The sequence below is a fragment of the Amblyomma mixtum genome, chromosome 3, assembly GCF_055824585.1.
Source record: "Amblyomma mixtum isolate Tamu chromosome 3, ASM5582458v1, whole genome shotgun sequence".
NCBI lineage: Eukaryota > Metazoa > Arthropoda > Arachnida > Ixodida > Ixodidae > Amblyomma > Amblyomma mixtum.
The window spans coordinates 208,965,312-208,992,665 of record NC_143014.1 but is presented as its reverse complement, the minus strand read 5'-3'; the positions used below and the strand labels follow the sequence as shown (position 1 = coordinate 208,992,665).

At 49.0% G+C, this 27,354-nt stretch overlaps 1 pseudogene; it reads left to right on the top strand.

Moving 5' to 3' along the window:
* The first annotated feature begins 726 nt into the window (after positions 1–726).
* Positions 727–17,269, top strand: LOC149353495 (uncharacterized; annotated as a pseudogene).
* The last annotated feature ends 10,085 nt before the right edge of the window (positions 17,270–27,354 follow it).

The following is a 27,354-nucleotide window of genomic DNA, read 5'->3' as shown; positions in this document are numbered from 1 at the left end:
TAAAAAATTGAATTCAGCATTCTTTTAATCGCTTTCTTTTTTTTTTAGTTTAAGTCGAAAAGTCCGCCTCCTACCTGAGTTATTATTGGTAAATCGACTGTGGGTGTAGCAATATTTTACTGATGAAACATCTGGCTAGTGTTAGACCGTAGCTTACACATGTGCTGGCTCATTTCAGTATCTTATATTCTGTGTGCCTTCTTTGTCTTTGAACCTCACTTAACTTGGAACTGCATTAGAATAGAGGTCAGCAAAGAATGAGCTCATGATATCTCAAAGGATTTTATGTTGTAGGAAACCAAATGTTATAAACTGATAAAATTTATTAATCAGCCTTGATTATTTGGAGTGCATGTATCATGTATGATGTACTGAGGTCAAGTGTTCTGGAATTCTTGTTTTATACTGGAAATTTTGAAGCTAACTTCCTTGTTGTATGTCTGTCCTATTTATTTTAATAGGTTGCAGAGCTTGCAAGGTTTGGTGGGGGTAATGTACTATCCATGGTCAGGCGGATGCTGAAGTATTTGATGGCTGACACCGTTGCCATTGAATTTAGCTGGATAGGCCAAAAAGGAAAAAAAGAGTCCCCGCAGGAAGTCAAATGTTACTTTTTAGCTGATATCAATCTTTGATATTGCATTATATTCTGTGTTCAAACTGATAACAGAGTGCTTGTATTCTACCCATTACTTATACTTTCATGATATTCATGAAAGCTTGGCAGCCGTGATCAGAACTTAAATATCAAGTGAGGGCTTTTCTTTAGTGCATGTTCCCTGCTCTATTCAAGCAGTTCATTTAAGTGGCCTGTGTGAGATTTTTTTTTGCCTATAGTTGATACTGTAACTTTAATGTTTTCACTCTTAGTAAATTCAATTATCAGTTTAGGAGCTTGATAGGTCTTGTTTAAATGTTTAATATACTATGGATCTGCTGGAAAGCTCAAAACTGTCAGCGATTTCCTCCTGGCAATTTTAGAAATCACTTCAAGCAAATTATCTAATGGCTGTTTCACTGTTTTTTTGGGCTGATTAGATTTTGATATCAGTGAGGCATAACTTACATTATGAAAATAGTAAATTTGGTTGATTTGAAAAAGTACAAATAGCTGTCGGTAGGTCATACTAGTGCATACAAAGCTTTCATCAAATTTATTCTTGTAGTTGAGTAAAAAGAAATAGTAGCCTTATAGGTGCACTGAAGAGGATTCTGAACTTGTCTTTTTGCCGCGGGAACTCGATCTACACGTTTCTGGCATTCTTAGAAACTGCAACTTATTGCCCTGTATGGCCGATTTTCCTAATGAAATCGAATTAACATCCGGCTCCCGCATTTTTTTTTATTCTCGCTCGTACGATGGGCGGAGTCGACCAACGCGTGAAGTTCCTTTCAGCCAGCTCCGTGGAGGCTTTGCTTTCGCTTTATATTGTTTTTTAGGTTTCCATGAATAAATAGTTTCATTCGCAGATAATATAGCCGCAAAATAAGCCCGCAGAAATAAAAATACGCACGGACTATTTGCTACTACGGACTACTACGTATTACTCCGCCGATGGCAGAGCGGCAAGCCGCCACAGGAGTGGGTGAAAGGCACTCCACGCGTTTGTCGACTCCGCCCCACCGTACGAGGGAGAATTAAAAAAAAGGGCGGGAGCCGGACGTTAATTCGATTTAATTTGGGAAATCGGCCATACAGGGCAATAAGTCGCAGTTTCTAAGAATGCTAGGAACGTGTAGATCGAGTTCACGCGGCAAAAAGACAAGTTGAGATTCCTCTTCAGTGCACCCTTAAAGTTTTGGTATGCTTTATTTTGTATTTCAATTTTTTTTTCAGTGGCAACACGTACAACTTTAAAAGAAATGGGATTTCTAAAAGCACAAAAATAGGTCATAATTTCATTATTTGGTCAGGGTGAATTTCATACTGAGGAGCCTGCATGGCACAATTACCCTTTGATGACTGTAAATGATGTGGAAGTGATGGAGAAGAGCCTGAAAAACTCTGAGGCAGCTTGCAAGCAACTGGTAAGCAGGACATGGATTCTTTAAGATTGCACAAGGTAATGCTTGGCTATTTTGCAACAGCGCAAGGTTCTCTCACGCGTCGGTGGCACCACTGTGCACAATACTACAGCCAATATGCTGAAGCAACTTCTCCATGACTCGAGTGTCAACTACAGTTTCTACGGACAGAAGGGGAAGAAGGCTTTGGTGAGCATGGAGCTCTTCAAGGTTATTGTTGATGAGTGTTCATTAAATCTGCACTTTACAGTTGAGAGCAATTAGGAGCATTTGTCTTTAGTGCAGCTTTAGGTGGTGGCAGTGATTTTGCTACTTTTTGTTGTCCTTTAACTATATAGTCAGCCAGTGGATATTGTTTTACTTGGTGCTTCAGAGCCATGCAGAGCAGTTTGTAGTCCCTGTTATTGTGTCGCATAGTTGGTGATGACTGTCGAGCTAGTATAAAAATAGCACAACACTTCCTGAGGGGAACAGGTCAAAGGTCAATAGCTGCAAGTGCACTTAATGCGAGTCAAGAACAGAAAGTCGGTCTCACACATGCTCAGTTTAAAGAGAGTGTCTATCTGAAACATGAGCCATTATACTAAACATAGAAATTGGCACACATTACCATGATTTGTTAAGACATCCCTGGTCGCATCTCTTGTAGCAGATAATAAAAAGGCAGTATGCTGCAGGCAACGAACAGACCACAAGTGCCCAAAAACGTTCTGGCAAATGCACATTACATTTTAGCTTTGTGCACAAATATTTTTAAAACGCTTCTTGTAGGATATGTTTAACTGTGCAGTTGAGTTATTTACCTCGACAGCTGCTCATAGAAAGGAACATGTTATTTTAAGGATATTGCTTAATATCTATAAAATAACATGTTCACTTTGGATGGTATAATGCATTTTAAGGATGGAAGCCCTACTTTCTTGTAATCTGATTTAGTAAAAAATATCAGCAGGGTAACTAATCTGGGCTGAAGTATGCCAATTACCTCTGCAATATCTGACTACTGCATAGTGAGAATGAATAGGTGAGGAGCACTTGTTAATCATTTCTACGGATTCTTCTTTTCACAGACAGGTTTCATCACTACAGATGCAAGAAAAGTGCAGCAGGACCAGCTAGTATTCCTTTTGTCTGTCACTTGTGCAGTGAAGGTGAACAGTGGGCTTAGACATAGATATGGAAAAGCACAGCAGAGCTGAGATAAGCAGAATGGGCAATTCATGACAGGTGCATGCAATCTATATTTTGCCTGGTGAAAGCTATTTGTGAACATAGAGGCCAGAGCTGGCAACAGGCATTTTGTATAATCATTCATTCTTACTGTGGGATTAGTATGTTACGAGAGTAATCTGCCTATGTGATTGGTCTTTCATGTTTGTTTTGCCTTTCTTAAGGCAATATGAAGATATGTTTCAGCTTATAATGTGGCGTACCTGTTGTAGAGTCTGTCCGGAATAATCCCAACACGCATTCAGCGTCAAACATGGAAGTACGTTCCGCTGTTATGGCTTGACTCAAAAACTGCCAGGCACCTTTGAACACCACAACGAAGAGGTAACTACTTCTGTGTATGATAATGTTGTGGTCATCTGTCCATTTTATGGGGATTTGTCGTGCCCAGCCTGCATTTACAAGTGTTCTGGGTAAACCTGTTCACAATATTACGCACTTCTCAAAGTCTGTTATATCTAGATAATTTATTATTTGTAATTACTGCAATCCCACAAGAAATTTTTGTAGGGTGGGCACAGGAATACAAGGAAAAAAAAGTACAGGTGTCACAAGTTCAGGCAATAATCAGAAGTAACAATAATAAACAACCACTCAGTGGCAGTGAACAAAGAAAATAATAATACAAAAACATACTATAGCTATACTTCAACCAGTCAGTAACAAATGCGTTTTAAACCAAATGAAAAAATATAACGTAATATAGCAACGAAGTAGTTGTTAGCAAAACTTAGACTTCTAGTCAGTGGCACTAGAGATTGCTGCAAAATTTTGTCATTTTTTAGCCAATTCCACTCTTTCACTGTGCTTGGAAAAGAGAAATATTTAAAGCAAATATCGCATGGCTAAAAAGGGGTAATGAATCAAACATAGCTCATGGGCATCGTCATTGGCAAAACGCATTTATTTTCTTTGTTCCAAGTTGAAAGAAAAAAATGAGAAGATAGAATACCAGAGAGCACAGTTTGTGGGAATCCTGGCTTTCCGCCGTCGCCTTTGCGCGGCTTTGCCGGCCTCCCGCGTTGTTTCTCCTCTTTCCCTTGCTCCCGCCTCAGGCGGTGGAGAGGCGGCTGGGTGACTAATCACTGTCATTTAGCCACAGCTCCGCCCCGGCTCCCCAAGGGCCTTTGCCATTGGCGCCTTTTGGCGGGAATTCGAGACCCATTTTGGGCGGCCGCGTACCGCGCGACCGTCCGAGCGGGGCCCAGAGAGAGAGATCCCTCCGAGACAGCGTAAGGTGCGTACGCAACTGTTTTGTTCCTGCCGGCCTTTGCCGCTCGGACCAGTGCATACTCGAGCTCGCCCGCACGTGTCCTCTGACCTGCAGCGGCTCGAGCCTGTCCAGCGGGGTCCAGCGACCTCCGACAGGCGTACATTGCGTTGTGTGCCCACTCTCTCTCGCAACCGGCCCAACGGTCGACACGAGAGAGAGATCACAGCACTGCCGCGGGGACGTTCTCCTGCAGCGGCGTGCTAGCGGCGCGCATTAAGGGCGACCCACATGGAGCGAACTTGCGCTGCGGATTTTGAGCGGCGCGGCGGAACGCGGACGCACCGCCGCTGTGCCGCACCACAAGAGGCGGAAAACGGGCGGCTGCCGCCAAACCGCTGCCGACAAAAACAAAAAAAAAGATTTGGAAGCTTACTCTAAAGCCATTGTTTATTGGAGGGCGCATTCTCACTTTTTAGTTCAGCGTATGCTATCTCTCCACTCCACCCCCACTCGGTTTCACCGGCGCGCCGAGCCACCGGCAGCTGCTGCTAGCAGAGACGCAAAAATAGACTCAGCCTATAGTAGCGCCATCTGGTTCTCGGGACAGGAACCATTACTGTAAACAAACTGGTTCTCCTCTTAAGCCTAGAAGTGGGAGAATCGTCACTCTAAATAAAAAAACAAAGCAAATTTATCACTTATAAGTTTTATTATAGGCAAGGCGAGACGAAACGAAAGACCGGTGCTCCATTTACGGCCAGTGAACGCAGTGAAAAAGGCAGCAACAACGAGAATTCAGTCCAAAGCGAGGGGTCCGGCTTCGAAAGGCGCCGCCATGTTTGTCGCCGCGCGCGGGCGGAAGCTAGATGCGGGAAGAGAGCGCCCTGATTGGTCCGCGCTGACAGCTCGCATTCGCCGCTTCCGGTGAGCGGCTGACCGCCGGGCGAACGTATCTAGCACTGCTTGGTCGGCGGCGAACGGCCGCCGGCGGCCAAGCGGCCGCCGCCGGGCGGCCGTACGCAGGTTTTCCGCGAGAAAACCGCTCCATGTGGGTCGGGCTTTACTCGAGTCGCTTCGTGCGCGCAGCGGAGCCTTGCTCCTCGCGCGCCCCGGGACGGGGTGACGATTGAGTGTGTGTGTATCTGCTGGAGGACGACGTGAATAAACGTCTCCTTTGTGAACTTGGAGGCCTATTTCTTTGCGGCGAATCGCTCTCCTCCCAGCGGAGGTTGAGTGCGCCGCATCGGTGTCCCAGTGTGTGTGTGGTGACGGCTGATCGGGGCCCTTGGCTAGCGCGAAGCTCGAACCCGCGGTGGGTGGTGGCCTGTGTCCACGTAGAAACCCACAACTGGCGCCCAACGTGCTAAGTCATTGGCGCTTACGCCTTTGATGGCACATTAGCCGAGCAGGTCGCCTTGACGATCACGCTTGCGCACCATGTCTAACACCCCCAGCGGGGCCCTCGGCAGCTACATGTCGGCTCCCTACGGAGTTGTAGCGTCGTTTTATCCGCTGGCTGCTGTTCCTACGAATAGCTAGACACCGTGGTTGGCCGCGGCCCCCATTGGGGTTTACGGCGACACAACCCAAAATGTCGACCACGCGGCTCCCATTGGAGCTGTATCGGAAGCACCCTGCGGTGCATCCGCTGGTCACATGCCTCAGCTGTGCAAGCTTTCCGCCCAGTGCGAAAGCAGTTCGTGTCACGCTGCCACAACCGGCAGTTTCGAACAGCAGCAGCCGTGCCCCGCGAGCAGTCAATTCTGCTCTGGGAACGGCGAGGCGCTGGCCCGGTTCCCTGTGGAAACCACGCCGCTCATCGAACTAGGAGCCTTGCCTCCCTCGTTCGTGCAGCCCGCCCAAGCCTCCACTGAGGCAGAGGCGCAGTCGCTGAGGCCGGGGCTCCATTGAGCCAGATGCGCAGAAACTTCGAGTCATACTCGAATTTCCCGCGCCCAAGGACGTACGCGGCCTGCGCCGTTGTGTGGGAATGGCCAACTTTTATCGTCCTGTGCCCGCGTGCAGGCACCCTTGACCGAGCTCTTGGGAAGACCGCCGCGTGGCGATGGGAGCCCGAGCAAGAGCGATCCTTTCGCCTCCTGTCTAGTGCCATTGCCGAGACAGCGCAGCTCAGGCTACCCGACCTGACCAGACAGTTCGTAGTCCAGATTGACGCGAGCGATCTGGGTTTAGGAGCAGTTCTCCTACAGGAATTCGATGGCGTGCTGCAACCGCTGGCCTTTGCCAGCCGCTCCTTGCTGCCCTCGGAGAGGAATTATTCCGTGACCGAGAAGGAGTGCCTCGCCATCGTGTTTGCACTGCGCAAATTCGACGTCTACCTTGATAGAACGCAATTCGTGGTGCAGACAGACCACAGTGCGCTCAGTTGGCTGATGCGGCTCCGCGAGCCTGCGGGTCGGCTGGCGCGCTGGGCTCTCCTGATACAGCATTACGACTTTTCCGTGCAGTATCGAAAGGGGAGCACGAACGTGGTAGCTGACGCGCTATCCCGTGCCCCACTCGCCAGCGGCACCTTGACGCCTGTAGGCGGAGGGGGCGAAACAGCGGACGAGCCGCCGGGCGGCAAGGAGGGGGAGCCCGCAAACGGGTTAACCCATTCCGCTAACCAGGCAAGCAGCGCTTCGCAAAGCGGACGAGAGGCAAAGCTCTTCGTGAGCGCCTCGGAGGTGCCGACGCGAACGGAAATTTTGGCTGCAAACCTGAGTGGGGACGAGACCAGGCTCCCCTCTGGGATGACTGGAATCGTTTTCAGCCCTAAAGAGCTACTGAAAGCCCAGCAAAATGACCCGTTTTGTCGCGAGGTGAGCGACGGTCTCAGGGAGACGGAGCGCCGTGACGCTACTTGTATTGTAGCGGGCGCAGGGGGGCAGAAGCCAGCGTGTGTCGCGGCGAACCCCGGGGATTCATATTTGCTGGACAATGACGGGCTCGTGCTGAAGTACATAGCCACCGATGACGAGTCCATCGACCCGTTCTAGGTGGTTATCCCCAAAAGTCTAAGAGGCGCACTTTTGCGATTCTCTAATGACGAGCCACTGGCCGGTCATCTGAGTGGCTCCAAAGTTTTTGCAAAACTGAGTCATTCGGTGACGTGGCCCGGCATGAAGCGTGACATTTTCCGCTATTGCCGTTCCTGCCATGTCTGTCAAGCGGTGAAGTCACGGGGCGGCAAGCCGCCTGGAATGATGAAACCGATTGACAGTGTGCGTCCGTGGCAGATGGCCACCTGCGATTTGATGGGGCCTTTCCCCAGGAGCAAGCAGGGGTTCATAGACCTGAAGGCCTACGCGTCACGGTCTGACGAGCTTGCGCCGGTACCCATTGGTATCAAAGGCAAGCGCAAAGGCACAACTGGTGCTGCGGAACGCAAGCGTACGGAGCACCGGTACAATCTGAGGCGACGGTCACCGGTGTGATTGATGCCGGACGGCGGACTTTTCCGCAACCGAAGGCACGCAGCCTCAGCTAGCTGGCGAGCTTTCTCGTCAGGCCCTACCCAGGCGAAGCACGGTGTGTTATTTTTTTTTGTTTGTTTTTGCAGTATGCTCAGTTCCAGTCTTGTGTGTTTATCAGTTTATTTATTTGTTTGTTTTAGTCAATTTCTAGCCACTTTCGTTTCCTGCTGGTTCGTCTGTTTTTGTTCTAACGTACCGAGATATACATAGGTAACATGCGTTTGTGTTGGCGTTCAGTTTTTTTTACCAGACATGTACATAGGCAAACTTCAGCCCGCTCGTGCTGACTCTTATCTTCTAGAAGCAAAAGATGGGTGTCGTTTGTACGGCGCGCCTTTTCTCATTTCCGGCCCGACTGTGGGTGGTTGGCTCGTTAAGGAGCCGTGTGTCGCGGTGCGAGTTTTGTGCGGCCCGTATGGAGGGGAAGTGGCGGGGCGTTTGGGGCGATGGGGGGCGGAAAGTGCACCCTTTGACCCTCGCCGCGGCGCCTCTGGACGCTTCTGATGAGGGGATCGTTGTCGCCGACCACCGTCCGCGCACGTGCCGGTGTATGCGTGTTTGTGGCTGTGGCTGTGTGCGCGCGTAACCATGAGCCAAGGCGACGCCTGTGAGTTGTGCCGCTGTGCTTCTGCGTGAGCGCGAGGATGAGAAGGACCCCTTGCTGTGGCCAAGGTTACACATCAGGACGCCGCCGAACGTCCTCGCCCGTTTCAGCCGGCGTGAAGAGGGTGCACTAACTCTCTTGTGCCGAACTTGATGTCGTGTCCAAGGGCGCGAGGTCAGTGCTCTGCCGCGGCCCCGTCGTCATCAACGCACCCTACATCAACGGAAAGAAGACCGCCATCAGTCGTCGGCCCTCCCAACCCGTTCAACTTGAAGTCTGCGAGCGGTGAGTCGCCGACAGGCCCATTGGGCCGCGCCATCGAACTTTGAGGCTGACATCCACCTGTCACATAGCTGTACAGTTTTATTCTCATCGTCTTGTGTACCGTGTATATAATCTGCAAGCTGTTTTGATTTACTGAAGCGTATGCCAGTGTTTGTTCGTTTGCCTTGTTTTCCCTTTGTTTTCTTACGTTGTTCTGGCTGGAACTGAACTGTAGCTAGTTTTTTTTGTGTATTCATTTCTTTATTTTGGAACTGAAGTGTAGCTAGTTTTTTTTGTGTGTATTCATTTCTTTATTTTGGAACTGAAGTGTAGCTTATTTTTTTGTGTATTGATTTCTTTATTTTGGCCGCGTGCTTTGCCGATGGGTAGGAGGGCATTTAAGGAGAGGGGGATGTGGGAATCCTGGCTTTCCGCCGTCGCCTTTGCGCGGCTGTGCCGGCCTCCCGCGTTGTTTCTCCTCTTTCCCTTGCTCCCGCCTCAGGCGGTGGAGAGGCGGCTGGGTGACTAATCACTGTCATTTAGCCACAGCTCCGCCCCGGCTCCCCAAGGGCCTTTGCCATTGGCGCCTTTTGGCGGGAATTCGGGACCCATTTTGGGCGGCCGCGTACCGCGCGACCGTCCGAGCGGGGCCCAGAGAGAGAGATCCCTCCGAGACAGCGTAAGGTGCGTACGCAACTGTTTTGTTCCTGCCGGCCTTTGCCGCTCGGACCAGTGCATACTCGAGCTCGCCCGCACGTGTCCTCTGACCTGCAGCGGCTCGAGCCTGTCCAGCGGGGTCCAGCGACCTCCGACAGGCGTACATTGCGTTGTGTGCCCACTCTCTCTCGCAACCGGCCCAACGGTCGACACGAGAGAGAGATCACAGCACTGCCGCGGGGACGTTCTCCTGCAGCGGCGTGCTAGCGGCGCGCATTACTCGAGTCGCTTCGTGCGCGCAGCGGAGCCTTGCTCCTCGCGCGCCCCGGGACGGGGTGACGATTGAGTGTGTGTGTATCTGCTGGAGGACGACGTGAATAAACGTCTCCTTTGTGAACTTGGAGGCCTATTTCTTTGCGGCGAATCGCTCTCCTCCCAGCGGAGGTTGAGTGCGCCGCATCGGTGTCCCAGTGTGTGTGTGGTGACGGCTGATCGGGGCCCTTGGCTAGCGCGAAGCTCGAACCCGCGGTGGGTGGTGGCCTGTGTCCACGTAGAAACCCACAACTGGCGCCCAACGTGCTAAGTCATTGGCGCTTACGCCTTTGATGGCACATTAGCCGAGCAGGTCGCCTTGACGATCACGCTTGCGCACCATGTCTAACACCCCCAGCGGGGCCCTCGGCAGCTACATGTCGGCTCCCTACGGAGTTGTAGCGTCGTTTTATCCGCTGGCTGCTGTTCCTACGAATAGCTAGACACCGTGGTTGGCCGCGGCCCCCATTGGGGTTTACGGCGACACAACCCAAAATGTCGACCACGCGGCTCCCATTGGAGCTGTATCGGAAGCACCCTGCGGTGCATCCGCTGGTCACATGCCTCAGCTGTGCAAGCTTTCCGCCCAGTGCGAAAGCAGTTCGTGTCACGCTGCCACAACCGGCAGTTTCGAACAGCAGCAGCCGTGCCCCGCGAGCAGTCAATTCTGCTCTGGGAACGGCGAGGCGCTGGCCCGGTTCCCTGTGGAAACCACGCCGCTCATCGAACTAGGAGCCTTGCCTCCCTCGTTCGTGCAGCCCGCCCAAGCCTCCACTGAGGCAGAGGCGCAGTCGCTGAGGCCGGGGCTCCATTGAGCCAGATGCGCAGAAACTTCGAGTCATACTCGAATTTCCCGCGCCCAAGGACGTACGCGGCCTGCGCCGTTGTGTGGGAATGGCCAACTTTTATCGTCCTGTGCCCGCGTGCAGGCACCCTTGACCGAGCTCTTGGGAAGACCGCCGCGTGGCGATGGGAGCCCGAGCAAGAGCGATCCTTTCGCCTCCTGTCTAGTGCCATTGCCGAGACAGCGCAGCTCAGGCTACCCGACCTGACCAGACAGTTCGTAGTCCAGATTGACGCGAGCGATCTGGGTTTAGGAGCAGTTCTCCTACAGGAATTCGATGGCGTGCTGCAACCGCTGGCCTTTGCCAGCCGCTCCTTGCTGCCCTCGGAGAGGAATTATTCCGTGACCGAGAAGGAGTGCCTCGCCATCGTGTTTGCACTGCGCAAATTCGACGTCTACCTTGATAGAACGCAATTCGTGGTGCAGACAGACCACAGTGCGCTCAGTTGGCTGATGCGGCTCCGCGAGCCTGCGGGTCGGCTGGCGCGCTGGGCTCTCCTGATACAGCATTACGACTTTTCCGTGCAGTATCGAAAGGGGAGCACGAACGTGGTAGCTGACGCGCTATCCCGTGCCCCACTCGCCAGCGGCACCTTGACGCCTGTAGGCGGAGGGGGCGAAACAGCGGACGAGCCGCCGGGCGGCAAGGAGGGGGAGCCCGCAAACGGGTTAACCCATTCCGCTAACCAGGCAAGCAGCGCTTCGCAAAGCGGACGAGAGGCAAAGCTCTTCGTGAGCGCCTCGGAGGTGCCGACGCGAACGGAAATTTTGGCTGCAAACCTGAGTGGGGACGAGACCAGGCTCCCCTCTGGGATGACTGGAATCGTTTTCAGCCCTAAAGAGCTACTGAAAGCCCAGCAAAATGACCCGTTTTGTCGCGAGGTGAGCGACGGTCTCAGGGAGACGGAGCGCCGTGACGCTACTTGTATTGTAGCGGGCGCAGGGGGGCAGAAGCCAGCGTGTGTCGCGGCGAACCCCGGGGATTCATATTTGCTGGACAATGACGGGCTCGTGCTGAAGTACATAGCCACCGATGACGAGTCCATCGACCCGTTCTAGGTGGTTATCCCCAAAAGTCTAAGAGGCGCACTTTTGCGATTCTCTAATGACGAGCCACTGGCCGGTCATCTGAGTGGCTCCAAAGTTTTTGCAAAACTGAGTCATTCGGTGACGTGGCCCGGCATGAAGCGTGACATTTTCCGCTATTGCCGTTCCTGCCATGTCTGTCAAGCGGTGAAGTCACGGGGCGGCAAGCCGCCTGGAATGATGAAACCGATTGACAGTGTGCGTCCGTGGCAGATGGCCACCTGCGATTTGATGGGGCCTTTCCCCAGGAGCAAGCAGGGGTTCATAGACCTGAAGGCCTACGCGTCACGGTCTGACGAGCTTGCGCCGGTACCCATTGGTATCAAAGGCAAGCGCAAAGGCACAACTGGTGCTGCGGAACGCAAGCGTACGGAGCACCGGTACAATCTGAGGCGACGGTCACCGGTGTGATTGATGCCGGACGGCGGACTTTTCCGCAACCGAAGGCACGCAGCCTCAGCTAGCTGGCGAGCTTTCTCGTCAGGCCCTACCCAGGCGAAGCACGGTGTGTTATTTTTTTTTGTTTGTTTTTGCAGTATGCTCAGTTCCAGTCTTGTGTGTTTATCAGTTTATTTATTTGTTTGTTTTAGTCAATTTCTAGCCACTTTCGTTTCCTGCTGGTTCGTCTGTTTTTGTTCTAACGTACCGAGATATACATAGGTAACATGCGTTTGTGTTGGCGTTCAGTTTTTTTTACCAGACATGTACATAGGCAAACTTCAGCCCGCTCGTGCTGACTCTTATCTTCTAGAAGCAAAAGATGGGTGTCGTTTGTACGGCGCGCCTTTTCTCATTTCCGGCCCGACTGTGGGTGGTTGGCTCGTTAAGGAGCCGTGTGTCGCGGTGCGAGTTTTGTGCGGCCCGTATGGAGGGGAAGTGGCGGGGCGTTTGGGGCGATGGGGGGCGGAAAGTGCACCCTTTGACCCTCGCCGCGGCGCCTCTGGACGCTTCTGATGAGGGGATCGTTGTCGCCGACCACCGTCCGCGCACGTGCCGGTGTATGCGTGTTTGTGGCTGTGGCTGTGTGCGCGCGTAACCATGAGCCAAGGCGACGCCTGTGAGTTGTGCCGCTGTGCTTCTGCGTGAGCGCGAGGATGAGAAGGACCCCTTGCTGTGGCCAAGGTTACACATCAGGACGCCGCCGAACGTCCTCGCCCGTTTCAGCCGGCGTGAAGAGGGTGCACTAACTCTCTTGTGCCGAACTTGATGTCGTGTCCAAGGGCGCGAGGTCAGTGCTCTGCCGCGGCCCCGTCGTCATCAACGCACCCTACATCAACGGAAAGAAGACCGCCATCAGTCGTCGGCCCTCCCAACCCGTTCAACTTGAAGTCTGCGAGCGGTGAGTCGCCGACAGGCCCATTGGGCCGCGCCATCGAACTTTGAGGCTGACATCCACCTGTCACATAGCTGTACAGTTTTATTCTCATCGTCTTGTGTACCGTGTATATAATCTGCAAGCTGTTTTGATTTACTGAAGCGTATGCCAGTGTTTGTTCGTTTGCCTTGTTTTCCCTTTGTTTTCTTACGTTGTTCTGGCTGGAACTGAACTGTAGCTAGTTTTTTTTGTGTATTCATTTCTTTATTTTGGAACTGAAGTGTAGCTAGTTTTTTTTGTGTGTATTCATTTCTTTATTTTGGAACTGAAGTGTAGCTTATTTTTTTGTGTATTGATTTCTTTATTTTGGCCGCGTGCTTTGCCGATGGGTAGGAGGGCATTTAAGGAGAGGGGGATGTGGGAATCCTGGCTTTCCGCCGTCGCCTTTGCGCGGCTGTGCCGGCCTCCCGCGTTGTTTCTCCTCTTTCCCTTGCTCCCGCCTCAGGCGGTGGAGAGGCGGCTGGGTGACTAATCACTGTCATTTAGCCACAGCTCCGCCCCGGCTCCCCAAGGGCCTTTGCCATTGGCGCCTTTTGGCGGGAATTCGGGACCCATTTTGGGCGGCCGCGTACCGCGCGACCGTCCGAGCGGGGCCCAGAGAGAGAGATCCCTCCGAGACAGCGTAAGGTGCGTACGCAACTGTTTTGTTCCTGCCGGCCTTTGCCGCTCGGACCAGTGCATACTCGAGCTCGCCCGCACGTGTCCTCTGACCTGCAGCGGCTCGAGCCTGTCCAGCGGGGTCCAGCGACCTCCGACAGGCGTACATTGCGTTGTGTGCCCACTCTCTCTCGCAACCGGCCCAACGGTCGACACGAGAGAGAGATCACAGCACTGCCGCGGGGACGTTCTCCTGCAGCGGCGTGCTAGCGGCGCGCATTACTCGAGTCGCTTCGTGCGCGCAGCGGAGCCTTGCTCCTCGCGCGCCCCGGGACGGGGTGACGATTGAGTGTGTGTGTATCTGCTGGAGGACGACGTGAATAAACGTCTCCTTTGTGAACTTGGAGGCATATTTCTTTGCGGCGAATCGCTCTCCTCCCAGCGGAGGTTGAGTGCGCCGCATCGGTGTCCCAGTGTGTGTGTGGTGATGGCTGATCGGGGCCCTTGGCCCGCGCGAAGCTCGAACCCGCGGTGGGTGGTGGCCTGTGTCCACGTAGAAACCCACAAGTTAAACTGCCATTTGCTGCTGCATAAGAACTGGGTTAATACTGTTCTCGGCAATTTCAGCGATTTTCTAAAAAATTTCCGGACAAATTGTTGACTTCCGATAGCTCTGCGTCACTCCAGTTGTGTGCTGTACTACATTCCAAAGAAGTAGAACAAAAGGCAGGTTTGCTTCTTCAAAGATGTTTCTTTTTTGTTTTGGTATAGTGAGAGTTTATTGAAGAGAATTCAAAACGTGCCCTGGCTTTGTTCATTTTAGGTATTGCTGACTTGAAGAAAGGGAATATCTAAAAAAATTGCTCAGCGTAAAATGAAAATAAAATAAAAAGAATATTAGATCCGGTGGAGTCGTGTCAGCCATTTAAACAGGATGTCAACAAAGCAAGATGCTTGTCTCGGGTTCCAGTTAAGAGCACAGGGCAGTTTGTGTGCTTATGATTAGCAATAGTCAAGACCTGGCTACCTGTGATGCCCTCTGCTTAGTAGCATCTGCCTGTGGGCTGTGCATACGAAACATCGCTTTATTGTAATCCATGCAAGTTGCCTTCCTATGGACATAAAAACAAGGAAAGTCTTTCACGTTCCACGCACACAAAAAAATGTGTCGGTCTAGTTTGCTTTTTGTAAGTGGGGTGTTCTTCGGGCTTTTCAAGTTTATTTTCATTTGCTGTAGGACTGCCAGTTCCCAAGAGAATGAATAGGTGCCTGACAAGGATGTGCTTCAAGGCAGCAGCGTCATCGTTTGTACTTCCAGTTCCCAAGGGGATGAATAGGTGCCCGACAAAGATGTGCTGCAAGGAAGCAGCGTCATCGTTTGCACAAGTAGTGCGATTGCAATTCATCACCCTCTAACGTATACTGGACAATAGCAGCTGGCCAGCATGTGGGCATCACGTTTGTTTACATCAGGTAAACCAAATTGTGCATTAATTAGCTCTGTTATTACCTCACATTCTCTTTATATCTGCGCAACCATCTTGGTGACAGTTGTGTCCTGCTCAAGGCCGGAACAGAGAATGGCAGTGACGTTCATTGTTTTTCTGGTAAGCTGATTTAAATGCATTTTATTTTTATTTATTCACACTCTTCCGCATCTAGGCAGGCATCGGGTTGTGTATTCGGCTCTTTGCCTTCATTTCCCTGTGGCCTGCACCATCGTACTGCTGTAATGAGAGCTGCCTGCTAATTCTAATGAGCATTTTATAAGGATCCAGCAGTGAATGTGCAGAACTATAATAAAAACAGCCCTTTTTTGCCAATCTGATATTTGCTGCATGTAAATATTTGTCTGAGTGGCCTAGTGGCTGTTCCAAAGTGCTTTTATAAGTATACAGTATGCATATACTTGCTAAAACTGATTTTTCTGCTCTCGCAACAACAGATGCTTTTCCAAGTGGTGCTTTAAGGTCTTTAAGGATGGTGCTGGTCAGTTTCGTTTATTTTGTAATGGTGCTTTTTTGTTGTCACAAAACTTCGTTGCATAGTCAGCGGTCTTCGCATTAAAGTGAAAATCATAAACATTTCTGTAAGTAATAAGGGAGTAATTACTCATTGACGTCCACCCGAGCGCAGCCATACGGCTACAAAGGAAAGCTATACAGCTTTCTCAGAAACTTCGTAGTTAAAGAGAAATTTGTCCTCGTCCGGGGTTCGAACCCGGGACCACCGCTTCACCGGAGCAGTCGCTCTACCAACTGAGCTAACCGGAACGGCAAGCTTATGGCAGGGCGAGAGCGAATTGATCAATAACTCGAAGTGGGAACAGTGTTGACCAAATGTTTAGGGGAATCCCCCAAGGTGGAGTAGATTTGTAATAAGGGAGTAAATACTCATTGACGTCCACCCAAGCGCAGCCATACGGCTACAAAGGAAAGCTATACAGCTTTCTCAGAAACTTCATAGTTAAAGACAAATTTGGCCTGGTCCGGTTTTCGAACCCGGACCAGGACCATAAGCTTGCCGTCCCGGTTAGCTCAGTTGGTAGAGCGACTGCTCCGGTGAAGCGGTGGTCCCGGGTTCGAACCCCGGACCAGGACAAATTTTTTTTTACTACGAAGTTTCTGAGAAAGCTGTATAGCTTTCCTTTGTAGCTGTATGGCTGCGCTCGGGTGTACGTCAATGAGTAATTACTCCCTTATTACAAATCTACTCCACCTTGGGGGATTCCCCTAAACATTTGGTCATTTCTGTAAGTAATTTAAGGTACCGTGTTTTACATGTTACTGAAAGGAATTGGCAGTTTGAACTTCATGCCATCGGCTTGAGGACCATGCCGCATTAATTACTCTCATTATTCTTAAGGTTCAATTTGAGGTCTTTTGGAAAGAGTAGAAGAAAGTGAATTGGGCCTTTTTACCGGCACTAGGCTTAGATACCATGTATGTTGAGGGGATTGTAGAAAATGGACGGATGGTAGAGATAAAACAGAAGCAAGCTTCATGTTCTTCAAGAAGACAGACAAAGGCCAAGGGAGTAGGCATAGATCAATCTGCCTTTTTCACAAGATGTGGCACCCTCTGGAATGTGGCGAAAATTCGTCTGGTAGTGGTTCAGAACAAACGCACGTGGGAGAAAAAGCCGCGATTTGGTTCCACGAGGCGCCAACTGCACCTGAGTGGCATGTGTGTGCTTGACAGCTGTCGCCATTTGTCGCATACGCCTGTCATTAACATAAATTGTGCATGTGCGATAGGAGCTCGTGGTTGATTTTAAACCAGTGGAGCTGGAGGAAGACAGGGCCGAATTCCATCAGTGAATTCCTGCTTTAGCTTTTTGTTGCATCTGTTTGGGTTGACCTCATTACTGTGCGACTGTTGTCTATGACTATCGTGCCCATTTTTTTAATGCAGGTATTCCGATTCTTCTAAGGCAGTGCCTGCTTAGGACCGTGCAGTGCAAGCCTCCAGTGCAAGTCTGCTACATCGTGGACTGCCGGCGTGCCCAAGATACGAGCATCTCACATAAAATGGAAGTCCGTATCTATTTCTGTTCAGGCTTGCTATTTCTAGATCAGTGCTTTTAATTAAAACTGTCGAACTTCTCCTTCTTGCTTAGTCTTTTAGGCAATAAAATCTTTGTTCACAAATGTAAATGTGATGTGTTTGTTTTCTTACACTCAGTCACACATAGAGCAATGGGTCCACTGGTTGTACAGGTCAAGTCATCCAGTTGCCATGTATAGTTTAAAGTTTACAGTTACTTTGCATTCCATGTCCACATTTGCGATTAAAGTTGTTCTGCTGCCTTTGCCAGAAACCCCTGTGACAACAATATTTTTCAGGATAGCATATTGAAAAGCTTTTATGCAAAATGATTTTAATTGGGATTTTTAAGAAGTGCCGATATTGTACAGCCACCAAAATCTTTAACTAGCTAGCGTGACGTCCACTTTTCTGCACTCCTGCGTGTTACAAAACAGTTAACCTGAGAAGAGATCAAGACTAAGCAGAGGCTCACCAAGCCCTTGCCTAATCTTGACCTATCTACAAGTTCGATCCACGCAAAGGCCCAGCTAGGCGAAGGAAAATGGCCATCGTGCACGCTAGTTAAAGATTTGGGTGGCTGTCGGCGAGACTAAATTTTAGTCATATCCCTGAATGACCACTATGGTGAGGATCAAACCTTGCTGGGCTGTAGTAGTGCACCAAATGGGTTACGCATAGTTTACTGCACTGATCAGCAGTGGGTTTAGCAAAAATCTAATTCTAGGGGAGGGCTTCAAATGGCTTTGCAAGATGTTTTTTAGCCAACTTTTGGCATCACGTTAGCACAGCTACAGGAAGACTTCAGGCTTTCCACGGCTAGCTAAAATCAACAACGACATCTACAAGACATAGGCGTGGTCATGCTGACAGTTTTATTGAACTTCATCTTGTTCTTTTTGTCCTACGTGGGCTGTGTGCAGCTGCGGCTGCAGGATGTAGATGGCCGAGGTGCAGAGGCAGCGCTTCATCAACAGGTACATCCACTCGCTGGGGATGGAGCGTGCCAGGTTGCGCTTCGATGAGTAAGGGTCTTCAATGGCAATGTGGAGCCTGCTCCACTTCTTCTCGTTAATGAAAAGGGGCCAGGATCGTCTAATGCACACCACCCGCTTGTTGAGCTTGAACTCGGCAGAATAGAAGCGCAAAAGATCAACCCACAGCTGACCCACGCTGTGGTCATTCTTGCAGCTAAACTGACCCTCCAGGTCTTTAGGTTTCAGGTATGACTGTGACTCCTTAGCACCTTTCGTCTCGTGCAGAACAGGAAGTACAGCAGGCTTGCACTGTTGTAGGAAAAACACAGTCATGATGGAAAATGCATTTCCGGGTAGAGTGCCTCGGTCTTGCTGGTCCAAGCCACAGCGCTTGGCAAACAGTCGGAAAGCAACGGCCAAAGTTTTAACTCGTGGGTCCAGCGAGGCATAGTTGTCAAGCAGTCTCGAAGTCTTCTGCGAGTTGCAATTGGTGACACTGATCTCACAACAGAGCTCGCTGCTGATCTCCCTGAAGCGTATGTAAGGCACTTTGGACAGGTAGTTTTTCGTCACTTGCTTGTACTTTGGGCATACTTGAAGGAGGTTGCCCGTGCCAACAAACAGCTGGGCACACACCGCTTTTCCAGCTGGAGACAACTCCACGTTGACATTGCTCGTCTTCAGGCCAAACCCGTTGACAGAGGAGCCATGCAGGTGGAACCTGGCGTCCGGTAGTGTTTCTCTGATGTACGTCTCCAGATCAGCAGCCGTTCTCTTCCGCAGCTCAACCTCCTCCGCACTCAGGGTGTGCTCCTCGACAATCTTCTCGATTACAGCGCCAATCGCGTCACACTGAACGTTGACTGGATTGGGGAGGCTCTTGATGGCCACCAACATGTCATTGATAAACTTCTTGCTGACGTGTTGATCTTCGTCCAAGTGCATTTCAGCGTACCACACGTCATCCAAATGCTGATGACAGAGGTAACAGCAGAACTGCGCCCTTGGAAAACGCTTGGATTCTCTTTTCAAAGGCAGAACCCTGTGCCGCTTGAACAATTCCAGCTGGTCATTGGACGCCTTGTAGCCATTGAACAGGTTCGTAGGCAAGGGACCAAACGGAATGCCCAGCGCAGCATTGCGCTGTTTCTCCTGGCTTTGAAGCAGGTACCTTTCGAGGTCCTGCGAAAACAGAATCTGGCTTGCCTTGGAGTGAGGTTGTCGCGGTGGTGGCGCCTCAGACGTTCTTCGTAGTCCCTTTCTGTTGTTTTTTGCGATTGGCGACATGCGTCCTCCCGCCTTGTGCTGTGCACGGCCTTTGTCCTTTGGTGAAACTCCCGAAAAATCGCTCAGTTCACCCCGCGCTACTCTGCACCCTTCTCCGTCGAAATCGACAGTCCAACAGAACGAAAGGACAGCACTGACGCCTCAATTGCTTCCACTGGTGGCGCCACTGTCAGGTTGTTTTTAGTCGTCCTGAAGTCTGGCTTTGGAGCCGGGTCGTTTTTGATGATGATGATGATGTCCTCGGGCTTAGTGTTCCGCAGCTCGCGCTTCCCTATCATCGTCTTCATCATCGTCGGTCGCCTTCTGCTGGCCGCCGCCGTCGAGGCTCGCTCGCTAGAGTCGCGGCGCCGCGGCAAGCGTGCCTTGGTCCTGGTGAACCTTGCCGAAGAACCAGTTCTAGAAGGCGAGGACCCGGTAGTGGTACCCTTCCGAAAGCACCGCTACTGCGAGGACTGGTTCTTGGACCGCCTGCTGCGCCCCGCACTCACTGCGCGAGAACCGCCAATGGTTCGCCGAAGGACTGTACAGGCACTTCCAACTGCGCAGGAGGATTCAGCCGAGCGTTGCCCCTGCCGGAGGGTACGTGTGAGGTGCCCAAAACGACCACACCCACTCCGACTACGCGTAAGCCAACCACAACAACGTCCCCAACAACGACGACGTGCAAACCAAAAACGACTAGTACGACTACCACCACGACTTGCACGCCGCGGACAACGAGTACGACGACAACGACGACGTGCAGACCACCAGCAACGATCACAACAACGACGACGACGTTCACAACATCAACAACGTGTAAGCCCCGAATCACGTGGTTCCGGGGCTTACACGTGGTTGACGGTACGATGTCGACCACGACGTCAACTGCTACCACGACCACCCTACGGCCCGGATGGTTCGTGGATCGGGGCTCATTCGCCGATCGTCTCATCCACCGTGGCGGCAAGCCCTTCAACTCCTTCTTCATTCAGCCATTTTTCACGCCCATCGCCCTCTACACCATTTGAACTTCACTGCCGATCTTCTCGTTCGCGATCGGGACGATCCCCCGGTGGCCCCGGGTAGTGTGACGGAGTTGAAGAAGACGAACTGTGCAGTGGCGCGGACAGGAGTGCTCGCGCCGGGCCGTTTGCCATTAAAAATAATTGTGTAGCCATCTGTCATCACATCTCATTCATCAGCTTGCCGTCACGTAACAATACTTCGAATAGTTCAAACCTATATCTGTGTGCAGCCGTTTGCTGTACTCAATACCCGGAAAAAAAAACATGAATCAGAAAAGGGAGGCACACACAGCGAGATTGGTTAAGAACTGTGCTTTATTGTTGCAGAATGCATTCCCGAGCAACGCGAACAGGTGTCATGTGTAGAGCAACCAATAACAGCAAAGACAACATTGAAACAGGGGAGGGGAAATGCATACAGGAAGCTTGTCGCCAACCGTCTGGAAGAAAGGAAACTCATTTTTTAACAGGCAGAGTGGCAACATACTGCTACAGTTACTGCACTGCATTCTGATGCAATAGGACTCTAGATGTTTGCATTCTCGATGCCCTTACCTCTTCCTAGAATGCCAACATTGCTGAACAGTGGATGACGTCCACACTGTCAGCGGTGGTGAGGTAGATCTGCTCTTCCAGTGGAAACGAAGGAAACAGTGTTCTCGCCACCTATCATTGATGTGTTGGCCTGTTTGGCCAATGTAAACCTTTGTGCATGTAAGGGCAATGTTATGGGGCACACACACGGCACATGTGGAAAGGTTCTCACGTTGTGTTGTGCATGCTTCATTTCTCAACCTGAACCAAGATTTTTCCTTACGAGGCAGCAATTTTTCTCGTCTTCATTGAATGACACACTGCAGCTTGAATCCCATTTTATAGTCCCAGTCATCGTTTAAGCACCTGCTTGTGCAATGATGCACATAAAAGAAAAGCATTGTTCATTGAGGCACCCCTCTTTGAACATTCGGCATTATGGGTTCATTTCATTGTTAACAGTACTGGACTTAAGCCCTGTAAATTTTTCATCTAATTTACGTTTTATACATTTCTTTAAGTCTTCCGGAAAAATGCGTTCCGCATTCTCCACATTTTGTGCATTAGTTTAGATAATATGGCGGATCAAATTAATATTCTCACGAACTGAAGGCTTCTTCAAGATGACCTCATTTTGCAGCCTTTTGAGCCCCTGGATGAACTTAAACAGTTTGACTCAAGTCTAACAACCGGCAAGCAGGAGCAGCTGGTAAAATTTCACTATATATAACTGTACAAGCGGGAAGGATGGGTATATAGATGCTATCTACAGTGTAACTGAATCTATGTGAAAGGCAAACATGTCTGCTTACAGGAAGCCCTTGTGTAGTTGGTCAGGTGCGGTTGAACTATTTAATTTTTATTTTTTAGAAAATTTGGTGACATTTTTCAGTGCCTATTTCAGTACAGTTTTAACTTTTTTTTCTCCAGCAAATATTTTTATGCATGAATTGCCATTATTTCTTTAAGTGATGTATTGTGGTATTCTTGTGCGGTCAAAGGTTTCGAGTTTATACACTTTTGTCAGCCTGGGTATTTAGTTTTCTAGTAATTAATTTACTACTTGTCATTAATTGTCATTAACACAGCAGTGCTTAATTGCAGAGGAAATGTTGTCGTCAGTTAACAAATTAACAAGTGAAAGGATAGAACTATTGAACGAAAACACAATTGGAAGGTCGGTCGGTCGGTCGGTCGGTCGGTCGGTCTGGCTGGCTGTTGAGCAAGAGTGTAGGAATCACGTTATCTGTGTGGTGACAGCAGCAATGAAACTACCGCTGAGCCGTCATGGTAGCCAAAACACTTTTATGCGTAGCATATTGCAAGCACTCAATTCAGCCCTTGGGCGCGGCCGGGCAGCCGCCAAACCACGTGACGTGACGTCACGTGGTTTGGTGACGTCACGTCACGTGGTGACGTCACCAAACCACATAGAAAAAAAAGAAAAAAAGGGGGAGAAAAAGACGGCTGAGCATGGTGGCGGTTGCCACCGCCCCGTTTCAAAGGGGGCGCTCATATCCATCCATCCATCCATCCATCCATCCATCCATCCACCCACCCACCCACCCACCCACCCACCCATCCATCCATCCACCCACCCACCCGTCCGTCCGTCCGTCCGTCCGTCCGTCCATCCGTCCATCCATCCGTCCATCCATCCATCCATCCATCCATCCATCCATCCATCCATCCATCCATCCATCCATCCATCCATCCATCCATCCATCCATCCATCCATCCATCCATCCATCCATCCGTCACGGAGGAAAAGCTGCTGAGAAAATAGAGTGCCGCCAAGCAATACCTCGCGCAAAAACACCGCGCAATATGCAACGCATTCTTGGCTTAACCAAGCTAAGCCTGGACATCTTTTTTTTTTTTGGGATCTGAGCATGGTTTTGAGCGTCCCTGCATGCAATGGAGACACATGTGTGACCAAGTAACTGTCCTAAGCGAGGACGACGGTTACCAGCTTTATTCTCTCAGACATTTTGCGGCGGTTTGAAGCCCTCTAGTCTTCAGATGCTTGTTATGCAGCGGAGAGATTCCTTGAATGCACAACTTTGCTACTTAAACAGTGCACAGTCTCACCACACCCCTGGCTTCTGCACATCATTTCTCTCTTTTGTCTGAGTGCAAATCCTACTCGAACTGCCAGTTGGCTGGCGAGTGCATGTCAAGAATAATTACGTTTTTCAGTTAAAACTGAATTTTAAAAAATTGAATTCAGCGTACTTTTCATCGCTTTCTTTTTTTTTAATTTCAGTCGAAAAGTCCACCCCCTACCTGAGTTATTATTGGTAAATCGAGTGTGGGTGTACCGTATTTTCCGGTGTATAAGACGCCACCCTTGTATAAGACGCACCCGCCATATATGCAGGCTGTCATTGAAAACATGGGTATATAAGACGCACCCTTATATAAGACGCACCCCACTTTACCCAGTTAGGCTAGTGGAGGATCAATTAAACACGCTTGCGTGACCATCACGAAATTCACCGTACCTGTGAGAAATTCTTAAGCAACGCTAAGTGTCGAAAAAGGCAACACTCACGAGATTCCTGCCGATGTTTTAGGAAAGAAAGAAAAAGCGAAAGAACTCTCCCATATGTCCATAAGAACATTTCATTTCTACTTAAAACCTTGGAAATCTTCACCTTCGGATGTGCAATCAGAAAGTTCGCCCATTTGTGGTGGCAACGCGACCGAAACATTCTTTTCGCACTACGTACACGGAACAAACAAAGTTGCAAAGGGTGGCTAAAAAAAAACACGGCTTGTCCTGGCTTGTCTTGACAATGGTTGAGAAGCGTGATTGTCGTCATCTTTTGGCATTTCACATTAGTTTTGTTTGGGGCCTCCGAAACGGTCGGGTGTTTGATCCCGGAAGTCGTCGTCCTCGCCGTTCCATGATAATGTTCACCTAAAAAAAGTTGCGCACGGTGGTCCCCGTACTGAAGTATTAACCGTGTTACAACCGCATCATTATTAGTGATATTTTTTCGGTAAAGAAAGCTTGAAAAAGAACCTGAGTAATTCCTGAACACGCAAAAAAAACGAAAAATTCGCATATAAGACGCACCCTTGTATAGGACGCACCAGCAATATTTTTGAAAAAAAGCCGCGTCTTATACACCGGAAAATACGGTAACCATATTTTACTGATTAAACGTCTATCTAGTGTTAGACCATAGCTTACACGTGTGCTGGTTCATTTCAATATCTTGTATTCTGTGTGTCTTGTTTGTCCTTGAACCTGACTTAACTTGGAACTGTATAAAAATAGAGAACAGCAAAGAATGACCTCATAATATCTCAAAGGATATTTAGTTATAGGAAGCAAAATTTTATGAACAGATAAAATTTATTAATCGCCCTTGATTATTTAGAGTGCATGTATCATGTATGATGTACCGAGGTAAAATGTTCTGGAATTGTTGTTTCATACTGGAAATTTTGACGCTAACTTCCTTGTTGTATGTCTGTCCCATTTATTTTAATAGGTTGCAGGGCTTGGAAGGTTCAGTGGGGGCAATGTACCATCCATGGTCAGGTGGATGCTGCAGTATTTGGTTGCTGACACCGTTGCGTTTCCATTGAATTCAGCTGTCCAGCTGAAAAAGGAAAAAACGCCTTTTCATTTCTGACCCTGGCAAGTGTAATTTTGCGTAATTGACATTCCAGTTATTAGAACCAGAGTCCCTTGCTGTGATAGCATCCTTGCATGTGTAGTGCTACATTGCGTAAATTATACAACTTTCAGCTACTCCGGTGAAGTGCTGTTCATTTCATGTAGCGTGCAAGTAACTTATTAGCATAAGATTGTTTGGCTGGTCAGCACTTGCTGTTAATAACCTCCTAGCATTCTGAGAAATCGCAATAGACGAATACGCACAGATAGAGATTCTTCTTCTGTTTGTGTACACCAGTACGAATTTCAAAAAAAGTTGTCTTAGTGTTCCAGACAAACGCCTTTAAATATGTTTCTTTTTGTACATTATTGTAGTGGCATGGTGTGGAAAACTTATATAGTGGAGTTTTAAAATTTTCATTAATGTAGCCAATCTGAATATTGCACCACACAAGAAAATTTTCTTGTCGTGGAAGAGGAACACAGGCAATGGCTGATACTAGCATTTGTCACGTATTATGTGAAGCGTAGGCTGGCTCACTCTAAATCTTCTTTTTAACAGTACCATCTCATCTACTGTCCCGCTAGTGATGTTGCATACACCTTGCTGCTTTAGACCCGTTGTCATATAGGTCATGTTAAAGTATCTTTGCATAATTTTCTAGGAGGTACTAAATTGCATGATGATATCTTTGTTTCGTTTTTCAGGTGCTGTGCATACAAACAGAAATTTTGTATGGTAACTGCCTTTTAAGTTGAAGGGGCCATCAAGTCCTGGCTTCGCCATGCACCATCACATCTTCGAAAAAGTGACATTGTTGTCAGCTGCCAGTACTATCTGTACATCATATCAAGTTAAAGAGTGTTGAGCACAAATCAAAATTAGCCTTGATTAATGGATTGCCAGTTTTAATGAAAAATATGTCACTGTGACTGAGAGCAGAACTTTTATAACCTAAAAAACTGAACGGTGATGGATATTGCTACTGCACACTTTTTCTACATCTTAATAGAGGTGACGTCTGTGCACGTTTTTTTTTAAATAGAAGAGGAAATGAAGAATTATGCATCTGAATATTAATACAGCTTTTGATTTAAAACAGCTGGTGCACTGTCATCACAAATGAACAGAGATATACTAAACATGCTAGATGAAGCAAAGCAAACCCATGTCACCCGATTCCATCAGCGGCATCACAAGTTTGTGCCAGGGTGGCACAAAGCAACAAAGCAACTGTAACATCGAATTTCGTAGCAATGAATGCGTCATTCGCTGTCAAACAAAAATAACAAATGGCATCGTCACTGTATTATAGTTCATTTATTACAAAATTTTTGTGTGAGGTATATATTTATTCACAATATTGTGTGTACAACCTTAAGAAAGACCATAAGCAGTGTATTTGTCCATATTCTGCTTTCATAAACTGGAGTTGGCTCTACTATAGTCAGTGCTTTTCAAGCTCATACTGGTGAATTTTTTTCGCAACTGAAGCTCACTCAAAGCAGGTGTATGCTGTACAATGCATTAAAAGATGCTGGTGCCGTAATGAATGACTTTTTTGAAGCTGTTACTGGTGTATGAAGCGAAAGTGGCGTTTACGGTAGCTTAATTCTAACAGAGCCCAATGAATCCACTAGCAGAGTTTGGCAAGGTGATACTGGACTGGTCAGTTATATTCCACAGCTTAGCTACATGAAGAAAACCTCTTGGCAGAAGACAACTTCGCGTTTCCAATATTAAGCTGTTTAGAATATGTGATGCTCAGGGTTGAAAGTCTGGCTCCATCGGAGGGGCGTCTCTAGTGATTCGAGCACTGGTGGAGAGGGTAACAGAGGGGAGAGAGAAAGCGGCTGGCAGCCTTTTTTACACAAAGTTTTTACAAAGGGGAGAAATAAATGTAAGAGTGGTTTTATTTGCTCAGTTTGTAACATAGTTTTAAACAAAACCTCTGTGTGCAGATTCTAATTCGCCAATACCCAAAGACAATGAAGGTGAGGGGGGTCTCAGACCCCTCGTCAATATTGGAAGGGGGTCTGAGACCCCCCCTGACTTTAAGCCCTGGTGATGCTGCTGCATTCCTTGTACAAAAACTATATGGCCCTACTGCAGAAAAAGACAGCAGTAGTTTGCACATAAAATTAAGCCAAAATTGTAACTACTGATAAACTGCAGTGCAAACTATCTTCAATATGTTTGATGTGAAAAGAAAATCAAAATATCTTGTCTAGGTTTGGATCAAAATGTTTTGTTGCATGGCGATGGCGGCAAACTTAAACACGGGATCGAAAATCCAAGGTTGCTAACATTTATTCAGACATTCGTAGTAATTTTTTAAAGCAGCGCTTTTATGAGGTATGATGGACTTGTGTCTTCGACATTTTTTCCACTACATGAATGCAACTTGTAGGGTTTTGAAGTTAGTGGTGTTGTGATCGGGGTCCCAGCCAGGGGAAACAGACGAGCCAGGCAGGCGCCATATCGTGCAACCGTGACCGAAAGCATCCAGCTCCAACTGGATCTCCATGCCGTCCGAGATTTTCTCTCCTCTGAAGCTCTCGTCTTCCACCCTCGTCCCTCCCCTCGAGCTCCATGGCAGTAGCATACCGTGGAAGGCTGCAGCTCGTTATCTGGGCTTAATCGTCGATTCCAAACTCTCTTGGCGCCCAGCTGTGACTCGCTTACGAAA